The following is an 8,343-nucleotide window of genomic DNA, read 5'->3' as shown; positions in this document are numbered from 1 at the left end:
CTTTTTGGAGGTGAAATAAAAGTTCAGTTTTGAGATGAAGCCACTTTGTGGTCTGAGCCTCCATCACGCCTGCAGCCAGTCGATTCATGTCTGTTTGCTTCTCTCTCTCTTTATCTATCCTCTCCTTCTCTTCTTCTATCTCTGAACCCAAACTGGAACCGCTGAAAGTCTCTTCCTCTGATTCTGGTTCTGAAGGTTTCTTCTTGTCAAAAAGTACTTTTTCATTTCCACCATTTCTTCTTCCTGCTCATGTAGAATTACTGTGTTTTTCTCTACAAAAGTATCTTAAAATAACTGTGTTGTGTTTGCTGCTTCGTAAATAAAATGGAATTGAATTGAATTAAATTCTATAATGGATAGATAAATGTATCTTGTGGTCAATAAACATCATGGCATGGTGAGGCAGTGGTTAAACCTCTCGCCTCACAGCGAGAAGGTCTTAGGTTCAAATACCAGCCGGGCCTTTCTGTGTGGAATTTGCATATTCTCCCCAATGATGAGGATTTCTACAGGTACTCGGGTTCCTTCCAGTCCGTAAACATGCATGTGAGGTTGGTGAGTCTAAGTTGTGAATGTGTGTTGTTGTTTGTCCTGCGGATGCAGTAAACATCCTTTAATGTTGCTGCTCAAACAGACAAATTACACCGAATAAACAATTGTTGTTCTTCTTCTCATTTGTTTTTTTGTTTGTCTGCTCTTTGCAGTTTGGTGTTGTTATTGTTGCTGCTGTTTTGTTGCTGTTGTTGTTTAAACCGAAGCCACCAACAACTTCCAATTGATATAATACAGAAAATATAATTCGGATTAAAACAAAACCTGTAATTACAACCACACAGAAGGTCGAAACCCGACATCCGCTTTTAAATCCAACAAGATGTGGACCACCTGGTGTCAGACAGAAAAGCTTGTGTTTGTGTACAAAATTAGTTGTGAAGTGTATTAAGATCACACGCTGACGAGCAGAGTGATGTGACGCGGTAAACACGGTGGAGCCGTCTGCAGCGGCAGATTACAGAGCTCACCTGCTCGCGTCCTCGCAACCTGCTCGTACCTGGAGTCAGATTACCGCTCCACACGCAAAGCTGACAAATCCCCCAACACACACACACAGTGTGTGTGTGTGTGTGTGTGTGTGTGAGAGCGAGAGAGAGAGAGAGGGAGGGAGAGAGAGAGGGAGGGAGGCTTCATCACAAACTTTTAAATAGCAAACAAACTGGGGAACAGATCTGGGAAACTTTCATCATGCCATCATGTCTGGAGCCGCTGATTCAATGTGAAGAGCATTTTCAATCAAAAATCATTTTACTTCTGTGTGTCTGCGTCAGTCTTGTCACATTGTTCTCAAACAAAATGAACTTCAACATTTTAAATGTCATGGCTTTTTGTGGTTTATTAACCAGTGGCAGTAGCAGTCATAAGAACCAGCTTTTCTGATGTAAGTGAATTAGCATTAGTGACACTGAATTATAAAGCCATTCTGCAGGATCATGTTTCTGTGGAAGAGTCGGATTTTCAACAACCTGAAGAGAAACGTTGCTGTACAGAAGATTTCACATCCTTCTGCTGGTTGAAGCAAAACAAAAGGAACATTTTAATATAGGTTTTAGGCATTTCACTATATTCTGCACCTGGAAGGCATCACTGAAATTGTATTTATTGTTGTTTGCTATTTAAACTTTCTCAGGTCTTCAACAAAGATGTCTATATGTCGTCTTACTTCATGGCTCTGAAACATGGAGAAACGTTTGTTCAGGTTTGTTCAGTCATCCAACAGGCTACGTCCGAGGCCCAGGTGGGGAACCACGGCCCTTTAAGTCCTGGGTTAGCAGCCATGATTACCTGGTGTCCACACGTTGTTTCCCACAAGCAGAACCTGCAGAAAAAAGCAACATCTTTGTATCAGCTGTTCTCCACCAGTTATGTAAAACCCTCTCAGACCAACGTTCTCATGTCATAAGGCAGGAATTAAACTGTCAGACATGACTCAAAACCAAAACACACCTCACACACACACACACACATGCACGTTGCCATGGTTACCGTGTGTCAAAGTAACGCCCTCGAACCCCACAGGAGTGATGTCACCGGGTCTCCACCCTCGTGTGCGTCATGGTGACGCCAAGACAAAACAACAAGTTTCTGTTTGCAGAGCTGATAAATACACGAGGATCTTTTTCTGCCGCTAAAACACCTTGAAAGTGTGTGTGTGTGTGTGTGTGTGTGTGTGTGTGTGTGTGTGTGTGTGTGTGTGTGTGTGTGTGTGTGTGTGTGTGTGTGTGTGTGTGTGTGTGTGTGTGTGTGTGTGTGTGAGGCGCACGGAGGCCGTGAAAGGACTAGTTTACATGAAGCAGGAGCAGAACTTTGAGTCTGGATCAGTCTGCTGCTGGTTGTGAGTTATGTTCTCTTCACAGACTCTCGCCTTTATAAATAATCTGTAATTGTCTGTACAGAGTCTGATCAGAGTCATCAGAAGTTCAGTTCACTATTTATTTATTTATTTATTTATTTATTTATTTATAGTAACACCTCTTTCAGTAGTTTTTTTAATCTGTTCTGTTCATTTTTTGCACATTTACCAGCATATTGTTTGTTATAATCTACAATATATAGCTTGATATTTTCAGTGTTGAATAGAATAGAATAGAATAGAATAGAATAGATATACTGTATTAAACCCAGAGAGAAATTCTTTTAAAGCATTCCTTCACATAGAATAGAAAGTTAAATATCAAATAAGATAAAAGTTAAATACCACGTACGGATCTGTACAGGCTTTACAGTGACAAATATAATTTAATCTCTGAAATAAATCCTAGAACACTGAAAGGAATAAGAGCAGCAGTTATTGAAGAAAGCAGGAATATCACAGTGTTTGACTCTCGTAATTTATGTTAACTGTACAGGCGATAACAGTATATTGACAGTAGTTAATAATGTTTATTGTCTATTTACAGAAAGTTTTAACTGTGATCTTTAAAGTGTTGAAGTATAGAAATATCCTCCATGTGAGGGTTAGAATGAAGAACTTGGGGGTCTGGGTCATGACTTTTCCCAGTAGGAGTCTTGACGTCTTATAAAATACATTCTAATAGCTGAATTTGTTGTAATTGTGATGATTTGAAGAAAAAAAGAAACGCTTTATTGTGAAACCAGAAGAGCCAGAAGCACTGCAGGCTGTTTTCAGCTTTGAGCAGCTTTGAGCCCCTTAAACAGTGTCTCTGTGATGTTTCACTCACATAAAGATGGGAGCTGAACTTCCAACCTCGAGGCCCGCGGATAAACCTCATGACCTGAACAATGCAAAACCATCCCTCTTGTGCCCGTCTCAGTGGGCTTTAATAGACTGCCTCTGTGCTGCCTTGCTCAGCAGCTCCTCGGCAGTATCATCGCTGAGAGATTTACATCCTCTGATCTCTTTCTTCTGTCTCCCTCGTCTTCCTCCCCCGCGCTGCCTCCCCCCCAAGGCACGTTTCCAGTGTTTTTGAGGGAAAAGCAGATTATTGGCGCTGAGATCAGACGCTGTTATAGATCTGATAGATGCTGCAGGCTACATTTGCGATCCACGGCGGCGTTAGTATTTATATACTTCCATGTCATTAACATCCTCGGTCGTCCTCTAACCTCCGTTTACTCCGAGTCCTCCGAAGCTGCAGGCTGGAAACGGGGAGTCCAGACTGAGGAGATGAGAAGTGAAGCCGTGCAGCTTCAAACTGGGTCAGAGGATGAACACGTTCATCAGATCCACCACAGAAGGAAGTGATCTGATAGAAGGAGTGACATGGAAATGCTTTTAAACGTCCCTCCAATGTGTGTGTGTGTGTGTGTGTGTGGGGGGGGGGGGGGGGGGGGGGGGGGGGGGGGGCAGCAGGATTTGTTTCCTTTGAACCTTTATAAAGAAATCATGATATAAATAAAAATTACTGGAGGTAGAAACTATTGATTATTTTTTAATAAACTGCACATTTTATTACTGAATGTGTTGGTCATGGATTTGAATGAATTACAATAACTTAAGCACAAAGAAACTGTTGTCATCAGTCAATAAACATTTACCAGACGAGAACAGGCACTCGGGCATACCTTCGCCAACGCCACGCTGCAATGTTAAGGTTAAATGATGATTTTCTGTTGGTTCTTATTCTTTTGTGTTACTTAAAAGCACCGTTAGAGTGAGTTGGCCTGTGATTGTCTGAGGGTGGAGAAGGGGGGTGGGGAGCGGCGTTAGCAATGTGCTAGCAGACGGCTGATAGCAAGTGCAGCCCTCCAGTGCGTCTCCATGGCAACAGATGCTGATCCCCATTGATCTCCTCCATGAGGTGCCTCTCATTGTATGTGACTTTTCTTTTGTAGTTTTGGGGGATTTATTCAGAAATGGTTGGCTGTTAAAGTCTGTAAATCTAATTGATTGGTCCTTGGATGATAACAAATCATCCCTGAACATTTCATTGAATTCGGGTTCGCTTCAGTGAAAAGTTGGTCAACTACATACATACAGTACATACATACAAACCAATAAATAAATACACACAGACAAAAACAACCTTCCCCCCAACTTCCATTGGCGAAGAGTTCTGCAATTTATTTCCTATGGATGTCATCAATCATCAGCCACATCATATATTATAATATGGAAAACATTCGGAAATGTGAGACATTCATCAATGGCACCACTCGCTTGCCCAACCTGAATAAAGACTGTTTGTTTTTTTGAATACATGAAAGCTGTGCTGCGTGGCCGTGGGCAGTCGCAGTGCATGCTGGGAGCAGCCGGTCATCCAGGTGTTGCATAATGAGAGCAGTCAGACGGACCCGGAGCGGTGAGACCGTTTCGGGCAGGACGACCTTGATGTGGCGCCGGGAGGACGGCACTGCAGATCAAACACGTCCACCTGGATGAGGTTCAGGCTCAGAGTCCGCCCTCCTCAGGCTGAGCAGGTCCATTAGAGGAACCCGAAGCAGAGGAGGATCACAGACCTGCAGTCGTCCTCAGAGGACATGAGGGATGATAACCTTTCTTCGTGTAAATACCAGGCTAACTTCTTGTGAACCCGGGACTCTTTCACTGTCAACAACAACAACAACAAAAAAAAAAAAGCGTATTCAATACGACATATATGTTCCTGGAGTTAACCGTGTGAAGAACCTAGAACCTTTGAAGCAGATCCCTAACTACAGACCTCAGGATGATTGTTCATGATTATCTGGGAGGTGGAAAAGATCTGACTTGAAACTTCCCACTGGGGAACTCGGAAGTTTGAACGAGTTTCAGTTTCACACACACTCACACACACTCACACACACTCACTCACACACACTCCTGTAAATTCTGCTTACTGTGGACCGGGTAAAAAGGTTCACAAAGTGAGGACCACCATTTCTATGTTATTTGGAAACACACAAAAAAAAAATGCATTTGTGCTCAAGGTGATCCAATAATCAATACATTCCTTGAGATAACACAAAATACCAAAGACTTTTTAAAAAAGTTGTTAATTTACCATCATAGAACCGGCGAGCTGTTTGTTTTCTGATACTTCACTGGTGATATTACAGTTTAATTAGTATGATGTTACTCTTCTCCTACTTCCCGTTAAATTTGGGCGCCATTGTCCTCACACACAGGATTCTCATAACCTGAATTAATATTTAACTGTCGTGCAGATGGAACACAATAACATCAGAAATACTCCAATCATCCCATTAGGTGGAGACTGGGACGTTGGCGGATCCGATGACTGAGCAATGAGAGAAAATGGGGAAATTATGGGCAAAATATTGCATTTTCTAAACTCGCCATGGTAATTCCATATTTCTTCATTTATCGCAAACAAAAACTTAACTCTGCTACAAATAATGGCAGCGTTCCATCATAACACTGAAACACACTGACATCTAAAATTAGCCAACTTTTTTAGAAAGCTAAAAAGTGTCTGAGCGATATGCAGCGCCACAACTCTCACAGAACTATTAAAGAAAATTATACGACAAAACAAACTTTGAAAGTCAGTCGGTGTCAGATATTTGCAGTGATGTGACTGTTGCTGCGACCTGGGGCCTGTTTGTTATGTTTGTCTGTTGTGAAAAACCAAAGATCGTAACAGCAAATGCTAACGTAACATGCTAGTAAATGATTGTCGATGCCAACAAGTACTTATGTACTTCCAGTGACTTGCGGCGAGGCTCATGGCTGGTGAGGCAGATTTACAATTGCAAGAAATGAAAAGAGCCTCGTATTTCACTATTCATCCAACAGCATGCAACTGGTAATGCTTCATATCCCATCAGCAGTCCTCTTTCAATTACACTCACACCAACACTAACATATACACAGGAATATATTTGTCCTACAAAGAATGTTCCTTCTGTAGAAATGGATAGAGCGCCCTTCTTGTGTCCAAGCAATTCATATTTACTGTAAACAAATTAAATTATAGAGATGTGTGAAGCACAAATTTGATTTTGACCACAAATTTTAAATTTAAACAATTTTAATAAAGGTTATCTATCAAAAAAAAAGTTTAGGCCAAAAGTTTAGTTATCACATACTTGAACTTCTTTCTACTTACTCCTATCTTATTTTTAAAGAACAAAAACTTAAAACCATTTTGGCCTTACCTTCACTTATAGATGAAGTCCATGCACCCATCCTTCTCCACGAAAAGCTCTATGTTGTAAAAGTCTTTCTTATTTTCTCTTAGTTTTAAGAGTCTCTCCATCTCAATGGAGATTATGGCCAAAGTTCAGTTCACGTACGCCCCCTTGAGGTGAGGCAAGGTACTGCCTGCCTCACCTGCTGACATTTCTCTGCACATTACTGTTACGGTCAGCCCGAACAATTCTCTCACACTTACATTAAAGACACGAGACAGACTATAGAGAGTCATGCTGTATAACAAAAATTTCTGTAAAGTTCATATTGCCGATATGCGGAGGAACCGAAACGGGCACGCGCCATGTGACCCAGTTTGTGTCGGATCACGCAGTCCGAGATGAGGCGCAGCTCTCCACTGCCTCACCCGGGATTTCTCTCCTGTGTTTCATCGTGAAATACTCAAATTCGGTGATTTTTTCCTGAATAAAATGTCAAAAATGTGTAGAGTCATACTGAAAATGCATCTTTAACACAAATCAGTGGGAAATATTATTATTATTTATTTTAATGTACTTTTTTTTTATCATGATGGCAGGTGAGGCATTGCCTGCTTACTTCAAAGCTCCCTTGAAAAAAATTAGCATCCCGCACTTTCCGAGGCACAATCGTGTCCATATTCTGTTCCTTCTCCTTTTTTTTTCTTTGGATTCCTTTCCAAACACATAAATGTCACAAGGGCAGGAGCTCCATACATGTTTAGGGTTAGGACGTGTTATTGTTGTGCAATCACATTGTTAGGCAAAGTGCTAAAACAATATAGATTGATTGGTTGGATGGATGGATGGATGGATGGATGGATGGATGGATGGATGGATGGATGGATGGATGGATGGATGGATGGATGGATGGATGGATGTGTTGGTTGGTAGACTGGCTGGCTGACTGACCGACATGATCCCAGGTATTGAGCAGACACGCAGGGCCCTGAATGCAAGATTCATCATTGTACAATTTCTGAACATTTAAACTGAAATGAAAGTTCTCTATGCCGTCTGGAAGAGACCAGTCACGTTTGAGGGACAAATTGCAGCTTTTGACTATGACACTGACGTCCTTTTTAAAGAGAAAGAATATATGCCAATAAAACAGAACGGGGAATACGATTCCGGACCCTGCTGACAAGGATGTGTGTCTTCCTGAAGGACGGTCCCATCACACAACACAGTACAGAGCAGGCAGCTGAGGACCTGCAGGCCAGAGGCATTCCCAGTGACGCACACCGGCTGGACCCGGGAGACGACCACATCTCCGCCGGGCTCGTGGAAAGCGGTAAAAGGCCTCCGCGATAAAGAAAAGGTGGAAGTTCAGCAGAATATCCGCGAAAGGAGTTGGAGTTTGCAAAACACACACGGAGCTTGAGGAACACACTTTTCTTTCTCTCATCTACACAGTGTTCACAGAGTCATAACACTATGGATCCATGGGGTAAATGTGATTTATGACCTTTGACTTTTAAATATAACCAGGCCAATTCGACTTTATTTCCTCAATTACTATCCCACTCAGCAAAGCAGTTTTCTTCCTTCTCAGATTCCCACAGCCTCGGCTGAAGTCGCACTCCACAGCTCTCTATGGGGTTGGATTGACAGATCTAGTTTTGACACTTGTATGTAATTAAGGGTAGAATTGGTCACAGAAGAGTGATTGTACTGCCACCAATGACTATAACGTACTGGAAATGTTTTTCTTTA

The sequence above is a fragment of the Lipophrys pholis genome, assembly GCF_963383615.2.
Source record: "Lipophrys pholis genome assembly, chromosome: 12".
Classification (NCBI taxonomy): domain Eukaryota; kingdom Metazoa; phylum Chordata; class Actinopteri; order Blenniiformes; family Blenniidae; genus Lipophrys; species Lipophrys pholis.
Note: the sequence above shows the minus strand (reverse complement) of the source record.